This window comes from Chinchilla lanigera, unplaced genomic scaffold, assembly GCF_000276665.1.
Source record: "Chinchilla lanigera isolate Chin_1 unplaced genomic scaffold, ChiLan1.0 scaffold00052, whole genome shotgun sequence".
Classification (NCBI taxonomy): domain Eukaryota; kingdom Metazoa; phylum Chordata; class Mammalia; order Rodentia; family Chinchillidae; genus Chinchilla; species Chinchilla lanigera.
This window is the reverse complement of record NW_004955453.1, coordinates 608,058-632,201: the sequence shown is the minus strand read 5'-3', so window position 1 is coordinate 632,201 and position 24,144 is coordinate 608,058. Positions and strand designations below refer to the sequence as shown.

Genomic DNA, 24,144 nt, shown 5'->3' with positions numbered 1-24,144 from the left:
ATGCCCATCATGAGCACATGTTAGGTTTCTTTGATTAGTTTTGCTGGTGATCAGACGGAAAGTCTAAATGGTAATCAATCCTTGGTTGAGCTGCAGAAATCGGTTTCCACCACTAAGCAATAATCACTGGCGAAGAGCCGGTGGCCTTGATTTGACAAACGCTGCAGAATGGATGAATGTGGGGCGCCACCTTTGGTGGGTGGAGAGAACGCAGCTGGTGTTTTCTGCAGCCCGCTGGTCCCACCGGGCATCTGTGGGAGGGGCAGAAAGTGGATTTGTTAAAAAGATTTACACTCTACAGTGTAGATGTGAGTAACTTTCTTATAAACCAAAGGAAAGAACTCTTACCCTGATTTGAACATTAACATAGAAATCAGCTAGGTCATCAACTGTAGAATCCTTAAAAATACCAAATCATATTGCAGTATCAGTTTTTGCATAGATACAGTATCATGGAATCTCAATGCAAGATGATTGGAGACTAGCGTGAAGTTGGTGTACGAAGGAAGAAAACGAAATAAGTTTAAAAACCAACTTTATGCAGCTCGTGCTTTAGGTTCAAAAGGAACACATATACTATTTTTTTTAATCAGAAGGGGTTTTTTTACCTGTGAAAATTGGAAACTATTGGGAGTAGTGGGTGTAACTCAATAGCAGAGCATTAGCCTGGCATGCTGAAGGCCTTGGGTTCAATCCCCAGTACAGGGGGAAAAAACCCAACGAGAATGATTAGAAACAAATATGTGGGTTTACACTTAGATGTTAATTTCGTCTTTGGTGTAAGTGAACACTCTACAGGTATTTTATAGCTTTAATTTGCATATTTAAGCTCTTGAGTTTGTAGCTTTCGGTTCCATCTAGAATTGTGTACGTCATATCTTTACAGTTTAGAGATGTTCTGGAGTCTTCCTCTCACAAACGGGGTGACTGCGGTTGAGTCCCTTCCTTTGGTGGTCATACTGGCTTCCTGCACCCAGCTGCAGTTCCCCTTACACAGTGTTTCCAAAGGTAAATTTTGAATTCCTAGGTTCCGTCGTCCACCTCCAAGAAAAAAGCATGCATGAGAATTGAATGTTTCTTTGGGCCTTGAATAATTCCCTCAAGGAGTTTTGCTTTCGATTCAATTTAGCAAATGTTCATTGAGCACTTTCTCATACAAGAGAAAGAATGAGTGAAAAGTCTGACTTGGCTATGAGAGGTGGACATTCTTAGGGCCCACTGAGGATGCCTGGGTTTGGTAAAATTCAGAGAGGGGAGGGATTCTTACATCCAGTGTGCTCTGGAAAGTTTCCCTGGAGAAAGGGCAGCTGAGCTGGTCTCTGAAGTATGGAGTGACCTCCAGGGCCAGGGGTGGGGTGGAGAGATAGGCCCGGGAGGTTGGAGTGGTCTGAACAAAGCTAGGAATGCACTGGACAGACCCAGCTTGAGGACAGATGTGCACATCAGCATGCCTGTCCCCAGGAGGCTGGACTTGCTGGTGCATGAGGAGCATGGTAGGTGAGGTATAAACCAAGCAAAGGCTTGGGAGGACCTCTGAGCCTCGGTAACCCACAGACACACACTCTGGTGGAGTATGGGGGATGGTTTGATCTGTTTCGTGTTCATTGTATGCCACCTGTTCCCAAGAGGACTACAGTCAGCCAGCTGGGTGTGGAAGGTTCCGAGATGAAACTAGAGGCCACTATGGTTGTTAGGGTTTGTGTCTGGATGTCTCCCCAAAGCCTCATGTAGTCGTGGGGGACAGGCTTCTCTGAGGTGGCTGAATCTAGGGTTTTTGGTTGATTCATAATCCAATGCTGGGATTAAGGGTGTGAGTGCTACACTCAGGGCAGGTAGCCTGCAAACAATGTAAGGGACAGAAAAAGTCTCTCTCCCTCTTGTTGTTTTTGCTGTCTTCCACTGCCGTGAACTGTTGCCCCTCTGCCACACCACCCTGCCTTAGAGCCAACCTATTATGGACTGAAACCTCTACAGACTATGAGCTAAATAAACCTTTCCCCTTTAGCTTTAGGGGTTGGGGTATTTTGTCTCAGCAACGAGAGGAAAATAACTAAGACAGTGACCCAGGCAGAACATAGAGGACGCCTTAGAAACACTATCCCAAGCAAACAGCGACACAGCCTGACAATACAGGACCAACGCAAACACCCGCTGCCTTTACCACCTCCTTCAGTATGTCACCATCCCCACAGGGCGTGCCATCCCTGCATGAGAACAGAGATCCACTCTGGGGCCTGCCTCTCCAACACGCCCCCTCCGCCTGCCCTGGCAGCTCCTTCCTTCTGCAGAGCTGGGATGGTCAGCACGAGCAGCCCAGGGCTCTTTTAATGTGGCCCAAAGGTAATACCCAAAAGAAAGTGTTTCATAAATGTTTATGTCTATCCAAGGAAAAGCCAAGTCCAGTTCTTCTCTTCGCAGAGGGGCCCAGATGTTCTCTCAAGGAGCTCTGGTTGTTCCCATCTTGTTCAGAAGATTTATTGTGACAGTGGAATAAAATTAGAAATGTGCCAGTCTCATGAACACACAGACACACACACACACACACACACACACACACATACACACACACACACAGATTGGAGGACCATGGGGAAGAGGAACACAGCAGATCTTTCTCCAAAGAAACAACCGGTCCCCAAACTAGCACACATTAGCGTCACCCAGGCCTGTGGGCAGCTGAGGAGACAGGCGCCCAGCACAGCTGGCTGGCCTTCTGCCTGCTGTCCCCGCACCCCCATTAGGGCAGCTCCGGAGAGCTTATAATTGGTTCCAGGATTCTCAGCTGCTCTGAGAACTGCCGTTCAAACTTGAGCAGCATCGTGATCAATCGAAGCTGACGGCGGCTGAAGCACTATTGACTTCCCCTTCCTAAACAGGGGAATCATTAGTCAAGGAAAGCATCTTTTAATTACTCCCAGGAAAGGGGAAAAAAATCTTTTTGGATGGATTCTGCAGCCGCTGACATTTTTTTCCAGCACATTCGATATTAAATTTATTGTCGCAGGAGGGGAAAGGATGTCCTTCATCCCCCCTCTGTAATGGGGGTTTAATTTGGAGAAAGAATCACGTTAGAGGAGAGATCGATGGGACAACAATTAACTACATCTGGGGTGGAATCAGAATTCCCCTCTCTAATTGCTATTGATACCATTTAAGCACACACTTAAAATATTGATTTTAAATGGGAATGGTTAAGTGGTGTAAAGGTAGGAAGAGTGGGCAGAATTAACTGGATTTTAGGGTTAAGGAGCGAGTTTCTGTGTTGGACCCTGATGGGCTGTGCTGCAGGGTGGGACCTGGAGCCACCAGGCAGGCAGGCAGGGCTCTGGGTTCCTGCGTGAGGACATGGATAACTGTCGCCTACAGGGAGAAAGAAGTCTCAGAGCTCCTTGATGGCCGCTCCAAATGTGAGAATAATAAACTCAGAGGTAGAGGCATTGCAGCAGCCGAGTGAACATTTCTTGAACAAATGAAGGAGAAGGGGGGAGGTGGTCATCGTGTCACACGTGTCAGGTGTCCTTGTCATATCAGGACCTCAGGATTCCCCATGTGTTCATGGAAATGGGGGCACAAGCAAAACCGCCGGGGGCCACTCAGCAGCACCGTGACCCTGAGTTGGTCTTTGTCGTCACCCCGCTTCCACGCAGGAACCCCATGGATTGACCGTAGTGAAAATCATTTCCTCCCAGGCCCTAGCAGAGCCCTCCTGGCACAAGCGCCCTCTGCTTGGCTACCTGGGCCCCTTGCGCCCTCTTTGTGCCCCGCCTGGAGGCATCTGGCCAGGGAGGATCTGCAGCGACCTCGCTGTCTGCATTTCCAGGCAGGTAGCCTATTTACGCAGTGCTTGGGACCCTGCTGAGGTAGGCTAGGAAATCAAAGCAACCTGGAAGTGCAGAACTGTTTCCATTTCCATGAAAGAGCTCTTGAGAGAAGCTCTCAAATCACCCATTCCGTCTTTGATGCACTCGGAAGGGAACAGTTGGCTGATTTAGTACACATTCTTTTCCCTTTTTTAGCATCCTTTTTTCCTTTTTTTTTTTTTTTTTTTTAAATATTATTTGTAAGTTCACCTCCCTGCCTAAACTCCCTTCTTGTCTCTAACCTATAAAAAGATGTCACCTTCGATAGGAAGATGAGGGCCCACATCAGAAACCTGCGTGGGAGAGACTGGCCGCACTTCCAGACGGAAGCAGTCCGCCCGGCGCGGGGAGTGCCAGCTCCTTTTGATTCCACAACGCCACTTTCATCTTATTTATGCACATGGAGATATTGATAAAGGGGAAATGTATCCAAACTGAAAATAATTGGATCCCTGCAGCCGACTCTGAGATATTAAAAGCAGCACCACTTGGCCGCGTCTTTGTCTTGTTAGGTTTGATCATAAGATCACAATATCATAATCTGAGGCTCAAATTTCTGGCATAAAGATGCACTGTTCCAAATGTGGCCTCGGGGAACATCACTGCCCACGCAACCCCAGGATTGTCTCCTCTGATTATTTTTCAACAGTTCTTGGCCCGCCGGGGTCAGTGTTTTGTCTCTTTTGAGTGTTCCTCTATGCTTGACACCTTTTCCTGTTCTCTTTCTTTAAAAAAAAAAAAACAGGGAGGGGGAGAAGTGGGAGAAACAGAAAAAAGGACTTTGCCGTGATGACCAGAGTCCATCTGCAGTTGGGTGGCATCTGCTCCCCACATGTCACTTCCCTCATTAACAAGCAATTGAATTAATTAAATGCTACTCAGAACACGCATAACAAGCTACCGGCAGTGTCCAAATTAGCACTGATAATCAAGGATGATTTCCTTTATTATCCTGCTAAGTGGTGTGCAGACTCTGATCTCCCTGTCTGCCCTCATCTATTTACATACCCCCAGCCTCTGCCTTTGGAAGCGGAGGTTATCTTACCTAGTTAATTTGCCGCGATCACGGAGCATGGCGGATGGATGCCCTGCCCCGCCGCCACTCCGGTGCGCCTGCCCCCTCCCCGCCTGCCCTCCCCCAGCCCCAGCCTTTGTATCTCAAGCTCCCTGATAAATTAAAGGCCACCCCTGTGGTCTCTCAAGTGAGTAATAGAGGCAGAAATTTCATTTTGCAACTGGCTGATTTAATGATCCAAAGGGTAATTAATGGCCTGATTATCTTAATGTTAAATATGTCCGGCAGCAATTACTGTGACCTCCCGCTTGTCAAGGTCCGGGCTGTGCTCTTCTTTCAATTAAGTTCTCTGGGGCTTAATGGTATGAATAAACTCCTCTGATTCTATCATCCCGGACGCAGAGGGTTCAGGGAGCTGGGGGCTCGTTTGGAGTTTTAATCAGCCTGTCTTCTACTCCGGCGATCAGAGTGAACAGTTCTAACAAGGACAGTTTAACTTTCTTCTTCCCCACACGGACCCTTTCGTACACATGTGCGCTTGCTTCTTGGTGTGCTTTCAGGTTAGTTGTTTTCACGTATGTGCCAGCGCTGTGAGGGAGAATCCTGTTTGCGGACGACGCTTCTGTGCTCATGAAGCTCGTCTCTTCCAATATAAATTATCATGTGGACGCTGCAGTTTTCCTGTTTGACAGGCTTAATTAATTGGCAGGGGCCCCCGAAAATGACAGCGCCACTAATTGCAACTCAAAGTGAATTTCTGTCACTGTGGCATGCCTGTCTGCGGCCATGGCCCGGCCCCAGCCTCAGAGCGGGGCCAGCCCTCCCGGCTCCCGCACACCCCGACGGCCGACGGGGACCGCGCCCTGCGCCAGCCCACCATGGACGACAGAGTCCTCAGAGGCGCCGTGCTTCGCAGGCATGCTGTCCACGCGCAGGAGTGACATTTACTGCCAGTGAAGTCCATACGTCTGCGGCTCTGCAAACCCAGCAGCTGCTCGGGGACCTGAGCTTTTGCTGAAGATATTTTAGCAAGTTCTTTGCGGCAAGCTGAGTTGGAATCAGGCTGAGAGAGTCATAACTCACACAGGGACGCCATGACTGGATGGGCCTCGTTAGCGCACTGCTAAATATGCTCGAGTTTACTGGAGCTCTGGGCCCAGATCAGAAATATTCTACTATAAATATTAAGCCAATTAGGAAAATGTACAAATGAGAAGTCCATTAACACTGCCTTAAAAATAATACCTATAGATTACCGTGACAGCGGATGCAGCGCTTCATCCGGCAATCCTCAGCCGGGGAGCTTGGCGAGATTCACGCTCAGTCCAGGGCTTTCTGATGAAGCTGTCCGAATAGAGCAGCTCTAATTAGAAGAAGGACAGTTTTAAGAAGATTCTCCATCAGGTTAAGTATAATGGGACCCAGTTTTTAAAGGATGACCGTACTCACATCTGCCTTTGAACCAGATGGACCGAAATGGCGCGATCAGTACGTGTGCCGCCTGCCGCACGTGAACCCCGTTATTTATTTGATCCTGCAGGAAAGCGATGTGTGCTACCAGGGAGCTGTCTTGGGTTGAAAATCGTATCATCCACTCTGAAATGTAGCCATGGAGACAGTTGAGGAGTTTGTGGGTTTTTTTTTTTTTTTTTTTTTTTTTAAGATTTTTCCATCATCTCTGGTTGGTGAGAGGGTGAGGGAACAGCACGCAACAGCTGTTAGCAGGTGCCTCGGCCACAGTGGAGCCGGAGTCTGCTTGGGAGAGTGCAGGAAGGAGTGGGACGGGAAGAGGAGCCTTTTAGTGCTGCATTACCCGCCATGGGCAATACGTGCTCTCTGCAACAGCTGCCTCCCTTGTGAGCCTCCAAAACAAAGCTTTTTCTCTGTGCCATATTCATGCTTTTGCACTGAAAACTCTCTCTTCTAAGGAAACTTTGCCTCGTCTTTATAATGAAGGGGAAGGAGAGATAAACCTGCCCTGCCTGGAGCTCTCAGGGCCCTGTGTACTCTTCCTTACTTAGCACAAAGCCCTCCTGCCACTGTGGTAATCCGCATCTTCCAAATGAGGGGAATACAAGGCTGTCGCCAGTCACTTGGCCAGGGTCTCAGAGGCCGCTTGAGCCAGGATCGGGCTCGTGACGCCTGTTCTCGGTTCTTCTGTTCCTGTCCCGTTTCTGCTGCACATCTCACAGCAGCCCAGCGCCTGCAGAAGCTGGGGTCTTCGCAGTGCCCCTACCTTAGCTCGCAGCACAGCCCGCGGGCTGGTCGAGTCAGCCATCCTGTACCTGGGTGTGGATTTTGGTAGAGTAATACGACTGCATTGTCTTCCTGCTTCCCAAACCTGGTACCTGCACTGTAGCAAAGCGCCGGTCGTTGTAGTTTGGGTTCACGTGACAACCCTGAACTTTTAGGTCACACGCTCCTAGCCCCAAAAGCATCATTCTCTGCCATGGGTGCTGAGCCTAAGAACTTGTACAGAAAACAGTGGTGTGACCCCTGGCTGTCTGGATCAACTTTTCACGTAAGCATAGCACCTCCCCCCACGCCCAGCCCAGGTGGCTCAGGTCTCTGACCCCGTGCTGTTGGTTGAAATTGTGGAGCCTGTGTTTAAGAGGCCTCACCATCATCTTTCTTTATCTGCTCGGTGAAATACGGAACCAGGCCACAGGATTTCTAGTTCTCATTCCACGGCTAGCATCTTCTGTGATTTTGATTTTAATAACCAAGTATTTTCTCATTTATAAGGTAAAACTGGTCATTAGCCCCATTCGCTTAATCATAGAGCATTCTTACTAAAAGAAACTAATACTTCTGAAGTTTCCTGGCCTCCTTTTTATCTGGAAGGTACAGTCAGCTTTGTGCCTGGGTCCTGTTTGCTACTCATGGGAGAGACAAGTGGCCAGTGCCTGGCCCAGCCTAGGGAGAGAGTGCGAGGCTGCCCTACTTCCCATCTGTGCCGAGGTTCTCTATAGCAGCAGCATCACCTGGAAACGCATCTCCTCGGACCCCACCCCAAGCCTATTCCAGTCCACATCCCTGGGGTAGGGCTCTTGCTTTTGTTTTGACCTTCAGGTAATTCTGCTGCGCATTAAATTTGGAGAGGTTCTTGTCCGCACCAAGCAGTATGTCCACAACCCTGCCTATGGATTTTCTGTCTGAGCCCAACCCACTGGACCTCACTCCTCACTTCCTACGCTCATTTGGGCTGAGTTGAATTGTTTTGTTTTGTTTTTTTCCTGTATCAGATCATAGTCTGGCATGGCACATCCAGAATTCCATCCCAGCCAGACAGCACCTCTGAGACCCCAGTAGAAGAGGATTATACACTATAATCAAGTAGCATTTTCCCTAGAAATGCAGGGTTGGTTCAACATAGAAAAATCAATCAGCATCATACATCACATTAGTACAATAAAGGCAGTAACCAATATGATGTCTCACTAGGTGGTAAAGTATACTTGACACAATCTGATGCCCTTTCATGATATCAACACTCAGCAAACTAGGAGTAAAAGGACAATTCCTGAACCTAATAAAAGACAGGAATGAAGATCCCACAGCTAACATTGTACTTAATGGTGAAATAGTATAAGCTTTCTCCCTAGAGGCAGGAACAAAAAGAATGTCATCACTTCTATTCAGTATTGTACTTCAGGTTCAAACCAGAGAATTGGGTAAGACAGAACAGACATACAGACTCAGAAGGAAGAAATAAACTATTTGTACTTTCGGGTGACATGTTCTTGGATGTAAAGAACCATAAGGGACCCATAAGAACCTACAACAACTAATGAATGAATTCCACAAGGTTGGTGGATACAAGATCAGTAGGCACAACTCAGTTGTGTTCCAGTATATGAGTAATGAATGGCCAAAGAAAATGAAGGATACAGTTACATTTACAGCACCAGGAAAAGGCTTATTAACATGTACAGGCCGGGGCTGGGGATATAGCTCAGTGGCATAAGTGCCTGCCTGTCAAGCGCAAGGTCGTGAGTTCAATCCCAGGTACCACAAGAAGAAAAAAAAAAAAAAAAAAAACTTACAAATAAATAAAAATTTAAAAATAAAAATAAAAATATGTACAGACTGGAACGTAGTGTTGTGTGCATGGCAGTACTCCACAAAACGATGTGAATGATGTACAGATTCAACACAGTCAACATAGACAAAACAGCCTTAATAAGGAAGTTGCAGGACTCAGATCTTCTGATTTGAAAACTTAGTCCAAAACCACACAATCCAGACCGTATAGCACTGGCATGAGAATAGACATCAGATCAGCGAAATTGAACTGACAGTTCAGAAATAAATCCATCCATCTACGGCCAATTGATTTATCAACAAAGATGCCAAAATAATTTAATGGGGAAGGGAAAGTCTCAGCAGATGTTTCTAAAAGAACTAGATATCTACATGCAAAAGAATGTATATCTCATGCCATATACAAAATTGAATCCAAACAGAGCAAAGACCTAAGGGCAAAAACTGAAACTATAAAACATAAGAGTAAATTTTGTGACCTTTGATTAGGCAGTGTTTTATTATTTGTTTTGTTTTGTTTTGTTTTCTCTGGCACTGGAGATGGAACCCAAGGCCTTTACAATGAGGTACAACCCCAGCCTTTTTTTTTTTTTTTTTTTTTTTTTTAATTTTTGAGACAGATGACTAAATCACCAAGTTATCCAGGCTGGGCTGGAACTTGTGATCCTTCTGCCTCAGCCTCCTAGAGTCCTGGGATTGCAGGCATGTACCACCAGGCCCAGCTTAGACAATGGCTTCTTGGATATAATACCTAAAACAGAAGCAATACACAAAAAAAAATAAAGAAATTAGACTTTATTAAAATTTTTTTAAAAACTAAGTGTTTCCAGGGGACAGTATGAAGAATGTAAAAAGATAATTAAAGGATGGGCAAAAGTATTTGAAAATCATATATCGGATAGGGGTTTAGTATCCATAATATATGAAGAAAGCTTACAGCTCACCAACAGAAGACAGTAATCCAATTTAAAATGGACAAAGAATTCAAGCAGATATTCCTCCAAAGAAGACGTGTCGGTGGTCATTAAGCCCATGAAAAGGTACCTGACATCATGGCTTGCTAGGGAACTGCAGATCATACACACACCGAGACGTCACAATACACCCTGGGGAGCAACTGTCACCAGCGTTGGGCAGGACACAGAGAAACTGGAACCTTGGACATGAAACGTGTAACCACTTTGGAAAACAGGCTGTTACTTCCTGAAAAAGAAAAAAAATACAATCCAGCAGCTCATCTCCTAGTCCCTACCTAGGAGAAATGAAAACACATATCCACACAAAAATTTGTGCCCAAACATTCATAGCAGCAGCATTCATAGAAGCCAAAAAGTGGAAACAAACCAAATGTCCATCAGCTGATGATTGGATAAACAAAAGATGGTCTAATAGTAAAATATTGTTCACCCGTAAAGAGGGATTTCAGTACATATAGGTACATGTTACAGCATGGAAGGCCAAACACAAAAGGCTGTGTATTGTGTGGTTCTGGTCACATGATAACCCACACAGCCAGATCCATGTAGAGGGAGGGTCAGCGGGGTATTGGGAGTGTGTCATAAACAGGCGTGAAGTCTCCTGGGGCTGATGAAGACGAGCGGGATTTACATGGTGTGATGGTTGCCGAGCCCGATCCCTGAATTGTGTGCTTTCATAGTGTGGATTCTGAGGTATACGAATCCCGCCGAGTTAAGATGAGAGATAGGAGGAATTTCCGAAGGTGAGGCAGAGGGGTTGGGGAGCCGGCCAGGGCGAGTGTCCTTCTGTGGCATGGGTACCAGGTGGAGGAGTGGACCCAGAGCCGGGCCCTGGGCAGAGAGGAGCGCTGAGCAGGTGCAGGCAGGGCCCGTGTCCGGTGAGGGAGGTAAGCCTGCACCAGTGATAAGTACCCCAGGCAGCAGGGCCCGGGGGTCCCTGCCTCGGGCGCCCACAGAAGCTGGCCCCGCTCCCCGCTCCCACGGCCTGGGGAACTGGCCAGGGTCGCTGCACTTGTGAACAAGGAGCTGGGATCCACCGGGTGCCGCAGAGCAGCCTGGAGGGACAGGAAGGACCGGGAGGCAGAGTCAGAGCCTTCCCAGATGGACAGGGCCCCAGCAGCAAACTTGGGGCTCATCACCTCTCATTTTCTTTAAGAAGACAGGCTTCCTTGTGCCTTCTCTCTCTGGGGCCCTTGGGCAGACAGCCCTGGAAATGACAGGCAGCGCAAACCACAGGTCACTCCGGTCCCCAGACCCTAACCACCTGACGTGCGCACTGGTGAAGGTGGAAGTTGCACGCGGCTGTGCCGAGGCCTTGAAGAAGTCAACCTCACTGTCCGGTGGTGGCCTCACGGTGACGTCACGAGGCTGCAAAGGTGGACCCTCCAACGCCCTTGGGCAGAGCGAGCCACCCCCGGCCACAGAGCCCTGATTCCTTCAAGAAGTCACTGGAGCTCCCAGCAGTGGCGGTGCCATTTTAAAGCTTCAAATAATTAAACATCATTTGTGCCCACTATGAGATTCTCTCCTGCTGTGATCTGGAAGATGAGCGCTCCGTAGCCGAGGCATCGCTCCGAGAGACTCCCTCGAGTGAACGTCCCTCGCGTGTGTGATCACAGACGGCCACCCCAGAGGACAAGTGCGCAATCACAGTGGCAGGCAGACGTGGTCCTGCTGCCCCGGGCTGTCTGTTTCAAATTGCAGAAGGTGCACCCCCACCAACAGGGAGAATCACTTCCTGTAGCTGAGCCATGACTGGGCCAGGCCTGTGCCATGCTGTGCTCCTGTCGCCAGAGGACCCTGAGCTGAGGAGGAGAGCTGCAGATGCCACGCCTTCCCCCGCCTCCAGCGGTCCAGCCTGGGCCGTAAGGCCCTAGATGGCTCCGCCCAGCAGCGCTGGGGACCAGTGAGAGACTGGTCACCTGTACCTTTCTAAACATGCGAAACAGAAATAAGCAGAGCGGAACTGTCGTAGATACTCAATAAATGTTTGAGACTATTAATTTTCGGTTGTTGCCCCCAGAAGCCGGAGTGGAGCAGGATGGGTAAAAGCGAAGTGAAATGCTTCCCCGCCACCCGCTCCCCCGCGAAGTCCCTGTGGAATGTCAGTCCGATGAAGGACTCGGCATCCACAGTGATGCACATGCCAATACTCAGGGGAAGTGGCGCCGCGTTAACCTGCACGGGCTCCTTACTCCTGTGCAAAACCAAAGCTCATTTCAAAAGCCAGAAAACAGTTCAGAGGACTTCAGGGCACAGGGTCTCCTCAGACCCACCGTGCAGAGAGTAGTGTTCCTGGGAACACGGAGATAATAGGCTTTGCATTCGGGCCCAGGGCTCCGACCTGGTGGGAAAGGCAGACTCACTGAGCTACAGTCACAACAATCACCAGTTGCAAGGCTGATAAGGATAATACTGCAGCAAAAACGCGGCAAAACCCTGACGTCCCCACATTCGCAGTAGAAGCACACTTTGCTGTGAGAAAAATAGAAGTGCCAGTAATACAGTTCCCTGCTTTAGAGAAACTTAAAATTGCTCTTAAAAATTATATGTGATTTTGAAATTGTCACTCCTGCTATGAACAGTCACGTCTGCAGACTGTGTGGGTTTGCTTTATTTGTCTTTAAGGAGCGTGTTTCATCTTGACAAAGCGTATGAGACTTCTTAATCCTCTGTAATCAGCCCTGGTTTCCAGAGAGCCAAAAAGCAGCATCTCTGCCACATTGTAAGGTGACAGTTGGGGGTTGGGCGTTTTGCCAGCGATGCTGGCAGAAGTGCCATCTCCACCAGCACCAAGTAGGACGCTGGTAAATTCCACCCGCGCCAGGTCTCTACGTGGAGAAGGGAGCGGACGAGATTAGGACAAAGTTCTGGTGATGGTCAGGAGACCACGGATGTGAAGGGGATCCGGCTGCGACATCTGTCACCGCTTTGATCACCAGGGTTGATTCGGCTGATCTGGCTGGCTGGGCGGGCGTCCCCGTCCTCCCTCAGTGCTCCATGTGCGTCCCTCCCGGAGCTGCGCCTCGGTCGAAGAGGATGACCACCCCCGATAGAGGTCAAGGGTATGCGAGGAGCTGCGCTCCCCTGCTGGAATCTCCAGACAAGCTCTCAAGGAGACCACAGGCCGCCAAGACCTGAGAACTGGAATGCTCCACACGGCTACTACGTGTGGTTTAAAAGTTACAGATAGCCCTCTCTCATGAGGGTTTTTAGTTGTACTCGCTGCTGTGGCGGCCTTCACGTCCTCAGTCAGTGTAAAACGTTGGCCTTTCGCTGTCATTTTGAGTTTGGGGAAGAGCCAGAAATCACACAGCGGCAGATCCGGTGAATAAGAAGGACGAGGTTACACTGTCGGGTTTTTATGAGCCTGCCTTTCCCTTGAATGGCACGTGGCAGTGGCACTCACCACATTTTTCATCACACCCTGTAAAGACACTTGCGAAAGAGGACTTCCAGAGCTGCTTCAGGAAGTGGCAGGAATAACGGCACAAGTGTGTTCAGAGCGAGGGGGAGAATTCTGAGGAGGGTTAATTGCAATATATCTTTCGCTATAGTCATGTTTAAAAACTGGAAGATTCACCGTATATCTTGATAGCCTCTTGGATAAGAGATCCTATTCGAGCCCATGTGTTCTGTGACAGTGATTCCCAATGGCCACTGCTTCTTCTCTGGGTGTCAGGTTTAAGATGAAAGACTTTCCCCACTAACAATCCCACCAGTGCTTCAAGTCGTGAGACCCAGGGGCTGGGGATTTAGCTCAGCAGCACAGTGCCTGCCTGGCAAGCGCAAGGTCGTGAGTTCTATTCCTGGTACCAGAAAAAAGCAAAACAAAACAAAACAAAAAAACTCGTGAGACCGCAAGGCAGGGCTCAGCTATAGCAGCGCACAGTGAGGAGGGCCGAAAGTCCAGGGCCTCGGCGCCTGCTGTCTCCGGTCATGATGAGAGCTCTACTCCTGATTTTCACAGTGCTCTTACCTGCTAAAGAGAGCCCTGGTGTCTTCCTTCCTAGAGCAAGCTTATGGTCTTCTTTAACCTTCATCACCTCCTACAGGCCTGGTCTCCAGATATAGCTGCAGTGGGGGTTAGGGCTGTAATGTGGATCTGGGAGCACAGCCAGTCTGTAACACCCCGCCTTGGCCTCTTCGGCACCGTGTCCTGCAGAGTGAGCCGCTGTGTGCTTGGCACTGGTGACATGAAGGTCAGAAGCAGGCTGTGCTACCCGCAAGGGCTGAGGCCAAGGAAGCGGTCGCCTGAATGTGGTGGCAAGGCTGTGCTCATCGGTGTGACCTTGAGGGCAGCGAGAGCACGCCTGGGCCAGCATATCCAGTACCTCCCTCCACTTCCTGTGGCCCGTGCCTGAGACTGTGCAGCCCTGTCGGCACCATCCTGCATGCAGGCCACAGTGGCACCCAGCCTTTCTGAATACGGTCTGTTATGTTTAAATGGGGAGGGTCCCCCAAAGACTCGTGTGTCAAGGGCTTGATCCCCAGTATAGCAGTGTGTGGAGATGCGGTCTGAAGAGGTGACTGGATCAGAGGCCTCATCATGGGAGTGATCTACTCATGGGATCATAACAGTGGAACTGGGAGGTGGTGGGAACAAGAGGTGAGGCTGGTTGAAGGGAGTAAGTCATGGGGTGTGACTTGGGGACTACATGTGGTTGCCCGCCCCTTGGTGTCTGAGTCTCATGCCCTGTTTCTTGGCCCACGTGAGGTGAGCAGCTTTGCTCTGCTGTGCCCTTCTACCATCACGCTCTGCCTCACCACAAGCCAGAAATAGTGGAGCCAGCCATAGACTGACTCCTCTGAACCGTGAGCCTAGATAGGCCTTCCTCCTCCAGGAGTGTGTCAGGTTTGGTTACAGGGAGGAAAAGCTGGCTGACACCATGCCTCGCACTTCACAAGGGCCCCAGTGCCTGAGTCTCAAGGAACCCTTTTGGAAAGGTGCGGTTTTGTCCCGTGTCATTGCTGAGTACACAGAGGTTACTCAGCAGGCGAGTGCGGGTGTCCCTGGGACCGTATCCCCCCTACCCACACCCTGAGCCTCAGTGCGTTGCTCTTGGGTCCTGAAGGGTTTGTAATGGGAAGGTCGCCATGCAACATCGAAAGACAGGACCAGCGGGTGCTAGGATGCGTGGAGACAGGGGTCTGTGTCTCTGTCCTGTGTCTCACCCTGTTGTGCCCTCCCCTAGCCTGTAGTATGCTGCCATCTTCCAGATGCTTGATGACCGTGTGCTGTCTGAGCACTGTGGGAGAACAGTGACCAAAAACACTATAGTGGAAACCTTCATTTTGTATCTTGGGAAAATAACTGGTGCACCTGCTGAGTCCCTGTCCGCTGTGTGAAGTTCTTTGTCCAGGTCCACATTGGCCATGCCCACTTTGCTCCTAGGGGGCACACTTGGGGGCTGGTTGTAGAGGTCAGGACTGGGCTGGGGGCTGCTCCTGGCCAGGGGTGGGGCCTGTGAGCACCAACATGAGGGCAGTGTGGAAGGGGCTCTTGGCATCCCCTGGAAATACTGCACACACCTGCGGGGCGGGCTCGTGATGCTCTTCCTGGGAGAACAGGGCTTCCCCTGGCAGTGCAAGTTGAGTCCAAGGCTGCTGAGAACATGGGGCACGGGCAGAGAGCAAAGGCTGGCAGGGTCAGAAGGCAGGAGGTGAAGCCACCCCACCCCTAGGTGTGGGTGAGGGAAGGGGCACATTCTCAGGCCGCCTCAGGTTGAGTGAGAGCCAGACTTTGCCAGAATCATTTCGTGCCCCCCTTCAGAAGCCTTGCTGGGCCTGCAGCCATGCCGCACAGTGAGCCGCAGTGGCGCGAGGGTCTCGATTCCCGAGAGGCCCCGCTTTCCAGCCCTGCCCTCATGGCCCACGCAGACCGCGGAGGCCTGGTGCACAGCAGACAACTTCTGCCCCACCCAGCAAGAGCAGCTGCCCGGGGACTGTGCGCAGCCCTGACCAGGACAGGTGTGGCACGCTCGGATGGCCAGGGCCCTGACCTCTGGCCCTGCTGCCCTCACCTGCAGATGTCATTACGGCGCCTTCCTGGGGGCCGGTTCCTGAGTGCCCGGGTCCCTGCAGACACTGAGGCCGTTGTCCTCACCTGAAACCCGCGAGCATGTCGGCTGCGGGAAGGAGCCTTGGGTGAAACCAGGTGTGTCCATGCCGGCAGTCCTCAAAGTGGCCCTGGAGCCTGCTGTAGGAAACTCGAAGGGGAAGGGACAGAAGGGGCCCGCTGCCCAGACCCCAGGCAGGTGGGAGGAGCAGCACCTCCACAGTGGCTCCTCCTGGCTCCCTTCCTCACTCTGAAGCCCCCGTACGAGGTGCTAGCCCAGCTGCGGACACGCGACCACCCGGCTGCAGCAGGAGCTGCCTTAAGCCACCAGCCTCAGTGCAGTCTCGGGATGCCACCCCAATACCCCACTGGGGCTCTGAAGTCGCCAGGCTGCGGGCTGGTGGCACATGACTCACCTGTACTTAGGAGCGCATCCCTCAGCCTGAGTCAGGAGGGGTACCGGGGCTTCTGCTGCTCCTCGCACCCCTATTGTGGCCGCCCGCTTGTTATTCCATGTTCCTGGGACGCATTTTATTTCTGAAATACGCACAGCCGGAGCTGGTTTTCATCCCGCTGTGAAGCAGCCATCAAAGACAAGCTACCCTAACCGCTCTGCTCACCCAGAATCCTTTGCTGGCACACTGCTAGCACCACCCCAGGCGCTGAGAGCGGGGAGGGGGTGGGACATGATTATTGGGAAGGCCCCTCACAGGGCCAGAGCGCCCGAGAAAAGGGAACAGCACCCTCCGTGCGCGTGTTTACAAGGACATCCTGTTTGCCGGAGCAAGGGTGCAGGGCCTGGTGGTTGTTGCAGTGGCCCTTTCCGAAGACCCTTCTGCGGATTGCTTCCTGTTGAGTTCAGGTGACACCCAGCTGAGCCACACGTTAAAGGAAAGGCTGAGGACCCTTCCAAAGCCCTTACCCGGCTCACCAGGCCCTTACTCTGCCAGGAGATCCCCTTCCAGTACGAAATGTCAGGTCACTATGGCTTTTCCCCACAGCTCTTCCGGGGAGACCCTCAAGCAGCTCTCAGGAGGCTGGGGTGGCACCTCCAGCCACTGGGGCGCGGGCGTCCTGAAAGCCCTTCTCCCCATGCTTGGCCTCTCGGTCCCGGGCCACTGTCTTCCCGGGGCCTCCCGACCCAGACCACGGCAGGGCCTCACACTCTGCAAATCCGTGTTTTAAAACGTGGGCCTCAAGAAGCTGGGACTTGTCAGTCGCTAAATAACTCACCTTCTTCACAAAGGGCTGAATTCTACCCAGGTGTCATCTGTTCGTTTGTTAAGGAAAAAAAAATCACCAAGGTTTTGTTTTTGTCCTTGCAATGGTGGGGAATGAACCCAGGGCCTTTTGCATGCTGGGGAAATGCTTTACCACTCAGGCACAGCCCTGGCTCTTCCAGCTCCTCCAACTCGCCTCTCTCCTTCTCTCTGTCTCCCTCTCTCTTCTTCCCTTCCTGCTTCCCTCCTCCTCTCCCTTTTTTGAGACAGGGTCTTGGTAAATTGTCCAGGCTAGGATCCAACTTGCAAACTTGCAATCCTCCTGCCTCTGCCTCCCAAGTAGCTTGGATTATGCAGTTCATCACCACACCCAGCTACCAAGCTCTCAAAGGAAGAAAATTTCTGAGCGTCACTTTGGGCAAGTTTAGAAGCCTCACTTAAAAAATTACAGTAAGGAGACTGGGTGTGGTGGCACATGCCTGTAATCTTAGCACTTGAGAGGCTGAGGCAGGAGGACCACCTGGAATTTGAGGCCCACCTGGGCTACATAGTGAGACTCTTGTCTCAAAAAAAAGCTGCAGTGAGGGGCTGGGGATTTAGCTCAGCGGCAAAAGCGCCTGCCTGACAAGCGCAAGGTCGTGAGTTCGGTTCCCGGTACCGGAGAAAAACCAAAAAAAAAGAAAAAGCTGCAGTGAGTGAGCTGGTGGTATAGCGCAGTGGTAGTGCATTTAGAGTCCGCGCTTGATTCCCTGGGTTTGATTGACTACCTTCCACAAAAAAAAAAAAAAAAATTATAACCAAAAACTCCAGTGGAAAAACCTTGTCATGTATACAAGGCATATTTGCTATAAGTACTAAATCAAGTGATCAGCGCATCTCATCAGTAGCTACGGAAACACCTAGTCCCGAGCCAACCCCTTGGGAAGGACAGGAATGATGCTGCTGGAAAGACAATTCAATTATTTTCTAATCAGGTGGTGTGAAATAATATATGTTACTTATGCACTAAATTATGTGGCTAACCCTGAGAGTAGCACACATCCAGAGAGGAGAAGGAGGTCATATTTCTTCCTGCTTCTGGGGAGGAAGCGCCCTGTCTCAGCAGCGATGTCCCTCCCACCCTGGCCGCGTATGCGCAAGTTTGCAGTGGTGAGATTCAGTAACCTGCGGGAGCTGGAAGAGCGGCTGTCCCCAGGGGCATCAGTCAAGGTCAGCGGTGGGCGCATCTCCAGAGAAGGCTGGGTGGCACGCATTCCAGTAACGCGCGGTGGCTGCACGGACAGCGGAGGGTGAGCGCGAGATCATTGCGGTGACCTAATGGGCAAAACACAAAAGCAGAAAACAGTTCTGTTGGCCGGATGTGGGGGCTCACGCCTGTAATCTCAGCACTCGGGAGGCTGAGGCAGGAGGATTGCCACGAGTTTGAGGCCAGCCTGGAATACATATCGAGACTCTGTCTCAAAAAAGGAAAAAAATGTTGTGTTTCTTAAAAATAATCCTTAATGTTGGCCAAGGGTTCCTGGAAATGTGCCTGTCGCCCGTTCCATTCCCTTCCCACTCCCACTGCTGGTAAGAGTAAAAATGGAGAGCCTTTCTGGAAGAACTTGGCAGTGCATATGAACAGCCTTTAAAATGACACTTCTTTTTTTTTTTTTTTTTGGTACCAGGAATTGAACTCACGACCTCGTGCTTGCCAGGCAGGCACTTATACCACTGAGCTGCATCCCCGGCAATGATGTGGTTTTGACTAGGCAATTCTTCTCTTAACATTTATCCCCCAAAGTGAAGGAAGTATGCAGAAATATTTATTTTCAAAACTACTGAATGGCATCAGTGTTTATCTGAGCCAAACATTTTAAATGAAGCAAAAATCTACAGTAGGTTATCAAATAACCATTTAATTTAGTTTGTAAATATTATAAATATGTATACAAACTGTGTAATGGTCATGTATACATCATAAAATCATACATATCATACGAAAGTAAATATATAATCGCATAGCATCTCGTATGGTATAAGTGTAGACAGTTTTTATGCATGGTTGTAAGACGTCACACGTGCAGTGTAGAGAGAGACGTTTTGGTCAGTGGCCTTCACCGCCGCCAGTGTAACGCTGTGGACAGCTGGCCGTGCTGCAGGAACTCAAAGCGTCTTATAAATTAGGAGCATCCCAAGGGGTTCACTGCAGCGTTCTGGTTCATTCTTACTTCTTGCGTATCCTTATTTTCTAATTTTCTGCCATTTTAAATTTTTACTTAGATTTTATGGGAAGCCTGTGAGGTTGAAGCCTTGGAGGACGCCACTGACATGAGTGGCCTGCCTGCGCCCCTCCCCAAGGCGGGGACACTCGTCTGTCCTCAGCAGCCCTGGCCTGAGGGCGCTGGGGACGGGGAGGGCATCGGTCGTCCTTGGACTGGAGCCCCGTGCTGCTCCTCAGACTGCCCTCTGCAGCCCTCGGTGTCCCCGTTTCCACAAGGGCCCGGTGTCCTCTGCTGCCCCGGCTGGAGTTGACAGGGACCGCACGTGGTAGGAGGCAGGAGCAGAACGCTCTCCTTCCCCGCCTGCGTGAGTGACAGTGACGGTGAGCGTGTTCAAGGCGGCGGGCTAACTCTGAAGGGCTTTGGCAGGTGAGGAGCAGCTCTAGAATTACAGATCCCTCAGGAGGTGAAGTATGATCACAGAGTTCCTGTGGGACCTGGATGCAGCTCCCAGCTGCATCCACGGAGATGTTAAAAAGTGTGTATCTGCCCCAGACTTGTGCGTCGGTGTTCACAGCAACCCTCTTCACAGTAGCTGAAAGCCGAAGACATCAGTCAGCGAGTGGATAAACAAAGCCTGGTCTGTCCATACATACGATAGAATAGTCTCCAACATCATAAATAAATGGCATCCATTTACCTGTAAAAGCCTTGTGTTTACCTTTCTTTATAGCTGAGTAATACTCTACTACTATAAAAATATGAGATTTTTTTGAAATTAATTTTTTTTTTTTGGTCTTTTTGAGACAGGGTCTCATTATGCAGTTCAAGCTGGCCTTGAACTCACTTTGTAACCCAGGCTGGCCTCGAACTCGCAAGGATCCTCCTGCCTCAGCCTCCCGAGTGCTGGGATTACAGGCGTGTGCCACCACACCTGGCTCAGATCTTTTTTATCCATTTCTCAGTTGATGGGCATTTTGGTCATTTCCAAGATTTAGCCATGACAAATTACGCTGCTCTCAACATGGGTGCGCATATACCACTGTGGTACGATGTTTTCAGTTCTTCTGGAAAAATACCCGGAAGGGGAATAGCTGGGTTGAGTGGAACCTGCAATCCTAGTTTACTGAGGAATCTCCCCACTGATTCCCACAGTGCTTGCACCAGTCTACACTGCCACCAACAGTGGAGAGCGTTCCTTTTTCCCCTCCAGGCTTTCATAGGTAAATGGACGCAACTAGAGACCATACTTGTAAGTGAAATAAATCAGACTCACATGTGAACATTGTGTTGTCTCCCTAGTGTAAGAACCTGAAAGAGTAGATAAAATCTGAAAGGTACATCCTGTGAAAGGGAGAGAAACTGCTCAAAGGGAAGGAACAACTGGGATGAGGGAAAGGAGGATAGATAGATAGATAGATAGATAGATAGATAGATAGATAGATAGATAGATAGATAGATAGAAAGAAAAAGAAAGAAAATGCATATATACAAAGATAGCTGGGATAATTGTACTGCCAATTTCTATTTTCTTTTTAATTTTTTCTACCAATTTGGCATGCTGATAATAAGAACAACTAATTCGAAGACAACAATATACAATATGATAACCATTGTTGAATTCCTGTCATCCTGTTTAGTGAAATTCTGTATTGTTTCTAATGTTTTTTATCATTATTCTCTTTAAAAAGTAAAAATAAGTAACTGGCATGGTGACGTGTGCTGCACCACGAGTGAGCCTTCAGTGTTAAGGTCAGTGGAGGAAGCCGGCCGCAGAGCATCTCGTGTCCTATCAGTCTTCTCGTGGGAAGCGTCCGGAATTGGCAGCTGCGTAGCAGAAGTGGATTTAGTGGTTGGCAGGAGCGGAGGAGGCGGGAGGGCGTCAGGGAGAAGGGCAGTGACTGCTAGTAGCAATGGGATTTCTTTTTGGGGTGATGACAGTGTTCTAAACAAATGTCATGACAAGTGCGGAAACCGGTGTGTTGTGCACTGTCAGCGAGTGAGGGTGGGTTGTGTGAATTACAAGAGAAAGAGACACTGTGTATTTTCAGTGATGAGAGATACAAAGACAGCGTGTTCTGACGTTGTAAAGGAAGCTGGAGAAAACTGTGTTTCCAGAACAAATGTAACCCAAGTGAGGAATGGTAGCTCAGTAATAAAGAAACCCAGGGCTTCGCCGGCATGGTGGGAAGAAAGGGACACATTGGTCCCGGCCGGGCTTGGAGGCAAGGCAAGCTCGTTGCTCAGCACCAGTGGCCTTGTCCTGGTGGACTATTCCACGTCAGAGGATCGCTGGAGCCAAACATGCAGCTTGTGCAGGGTGCAAAAGACTTGCTGTGCATCAAAGGGGGGCTTGCGGGTCGTGTGGAGCAGCCACACCCGGGTCACATCCTGCCCGCGCCTCACCCCTGCCCTCTCCAGGAGGGACTGGGTGTCCCAGCACGGAGGACACCCAGAGCTGCCCATCTGAGTCTGAGCAGCTGTCGTCAGGGGTGCTGGGGACAGAAGACCTGTTCAGCAGCAGGCCTCCCGGAACTGTCCCAGGGCCGTACTGTCTGCAGCCCTCATGCGTGGGGACGCACAGTGACAGTTCCGCTGACAGCGGGGATCTTTGGTGGGCCAGGGGCCTGCCCCGTGGACAAGGCAGGACGCACACACTGCTTTGCCTCCCAGAGAAGCCCACTGGGCTTTCTGTCTCGACGAGCCGCGTCATTGCAAGAGCTGTGGTAACAGCAATGGGAAGGGCAAGTGGCCAGCGGAAGGGGTGCCCTGCACTCCTCTGGAGTTCCCCCCTCGGCCCCCTGTAGGGTCTCCCTAGAGGCCCCCGCAGCCTCCAGGGCTGAGCGGAGTTGCACTGCAGGTGTGCCCAGCTGGCACCCATGGTCATGACTGCTCTTGGCTTCGGGAACCAAGTGAGCTCTCGACTGTCCTCCTTCACTGAGAGCTGGGGCCTGTCCGCAGATAGCAGCTGCGCCTTTCAGTTGTGCCCCTGGCCCCTGCAGAGCAGAGCTAGGTTTGTCTAAAGACTCAAGTACCCTGTGGTTTCCTTTGATCAGAAACGTTTTCTTCTCCCCAAGAAGAGTCTTTCCTTATATTTTCCCTCTGTTTTCTTACTGGCCCACCCCACTGTCCCACCAAGCTAGAATATGTCACTGTCAGTTTTCTAGTCCTCGAATGTTAAAAGAACCTGGTGGAGGTGATAGTACTGCTCTAATCACCTGACCCATTATCACTAAAGTGTTATTTCAACATAATAACTAATGTTGTTGAAAGTATTAGAAATATTTGTGTCGGTCTTCACCACTGAGCCTTTGAACATGGCATGCTACATGGCACTCAGTTGGGCCTGGCCGCACCGAGGTGCCAGATAGACCCTGTGGCCACCAGCGACCGTGTAGACACTGCAGCTTTGAACAGTGTGCCAGGACAGAGTGGCTGTCAGCCTGGCAGACTTACAGAAAAGCTAAAGAAGTGGGGTGTCAGGGTAGGATGTCTTGCTTTATAGCCCCCAGAGGCAGTGTGTCCTAAGTCAGGTCTTTTAGAAAGACCTTATAATGATGCTCACTTGTAAAACCTTACAAGTGAAATAACCTGGGACTGGTCACTAAGCAATCTGGTCTCAGCGCTAGGGTCCACCCAGCCCATCTTCTGAAAGTTGTCTTTCTTCATGCCAAGTGGGCAGGCATGCTTTCCACCTGGGCCTCTGAGACGGCTTTCCTGCTCAGTCACCAAAGGGTCTTAAGCTAGCACGGGCCTCCCAGCCCTCACCACACGTTGGAGCCTGTGGGGGGCCCGCAGCCCATGCCTGGCCCCCAATCAGACACTGGGTGGAGCTTGAGCCTGCCCCTCCCCTGGCATGGTTGGCACATCCCCAGATAGAGAACCACTGCCCTGGGAACCAGGGCCTCAGCTCATCCTGCCCCCCAGGGGACCCTTGGCAATGTCTGCAGGCATCTGAGGTTGTCACAACTTGGGCTGAGGGTCTGTTGCTGGCATCTGGTGGACAGAGGCCACCAGATAGAGGGATAGAGGGATATTGCTAAATAACCCGCAGTGATCAAGGGCAGCGAATTATCCTGCACAAAATGTCAGCATCTCAGAGGTTGAGAAATGCTGCCAAAGGCAGGCGTTCTTGGCAGGGCCACCTGGAGGGCCTGGCTCCTGCTTCACTAGGCCTGGCAGACGATGCAGAATTCCCAAGGGAGGCTGCATGTCCTCGTCAGGGCCCATGCTTGTGAGAACGGCCACTCCACAGCCCTCTGGGTACCAGCTGCCCCCTGGAACCACCGGTAGCCCCCAGAGACCGAGGTAACGGAGGTGAAGATTGGCTTCGTAAGTCTCACAAGTCCCCAGGTGACTTGGGTGTAGGGACAAGGCAGAGGCCTCTGCCTCACCCAGGCTGAATTCAGGTAGGAGGAGGTGGAGCCCACACCTCGCTGGTAGACAAGGAGGAAATGCTGGAGCGGGGCCGCAGGTCTCCCTGGAAAGCAGCCTGCACTGCTGGGAGCAGACGCAGGGCTGTCAGCAGTGAGGCCAGACGAGCAAGTTAGAGGGGCGGGGTTCCAGACCTGTGCCCTCGCCCTGCCGGCCCGTATCCATCTCCCTCATGGCTACCTGCAGGTCTAGACAGGGTCTGTAACCTCTCGGGACCTCGGTGTCCTCCCCGAACCACGCAGAGGAGCTTTGCCTCCCTCTCCCTGAGCCCTTCTGAATTCCAGACATGCATAAACCCCTGTCTATAAGCAGTGTGCGACTTTGCTGCTTCCTGT

The 24,144-nt window shown here is 50.7% G+C and overlaps 1 protein-coding gene across 8 annotated transcripts in view; it reads left to right on the top strand.

Moving 5' to 3' along the window:
* The window catches only part of LOC102026497 (arf-GAP with GTPase, ANK repeat and PH domain-containing protein 1), a gene marked incomplete at its 5' end in the record, with an annotated part of 356,403 nt that overhangs the window by 292,882 nt on the left and 39,377 nt on the right, over positions 1-24,144 (top strand).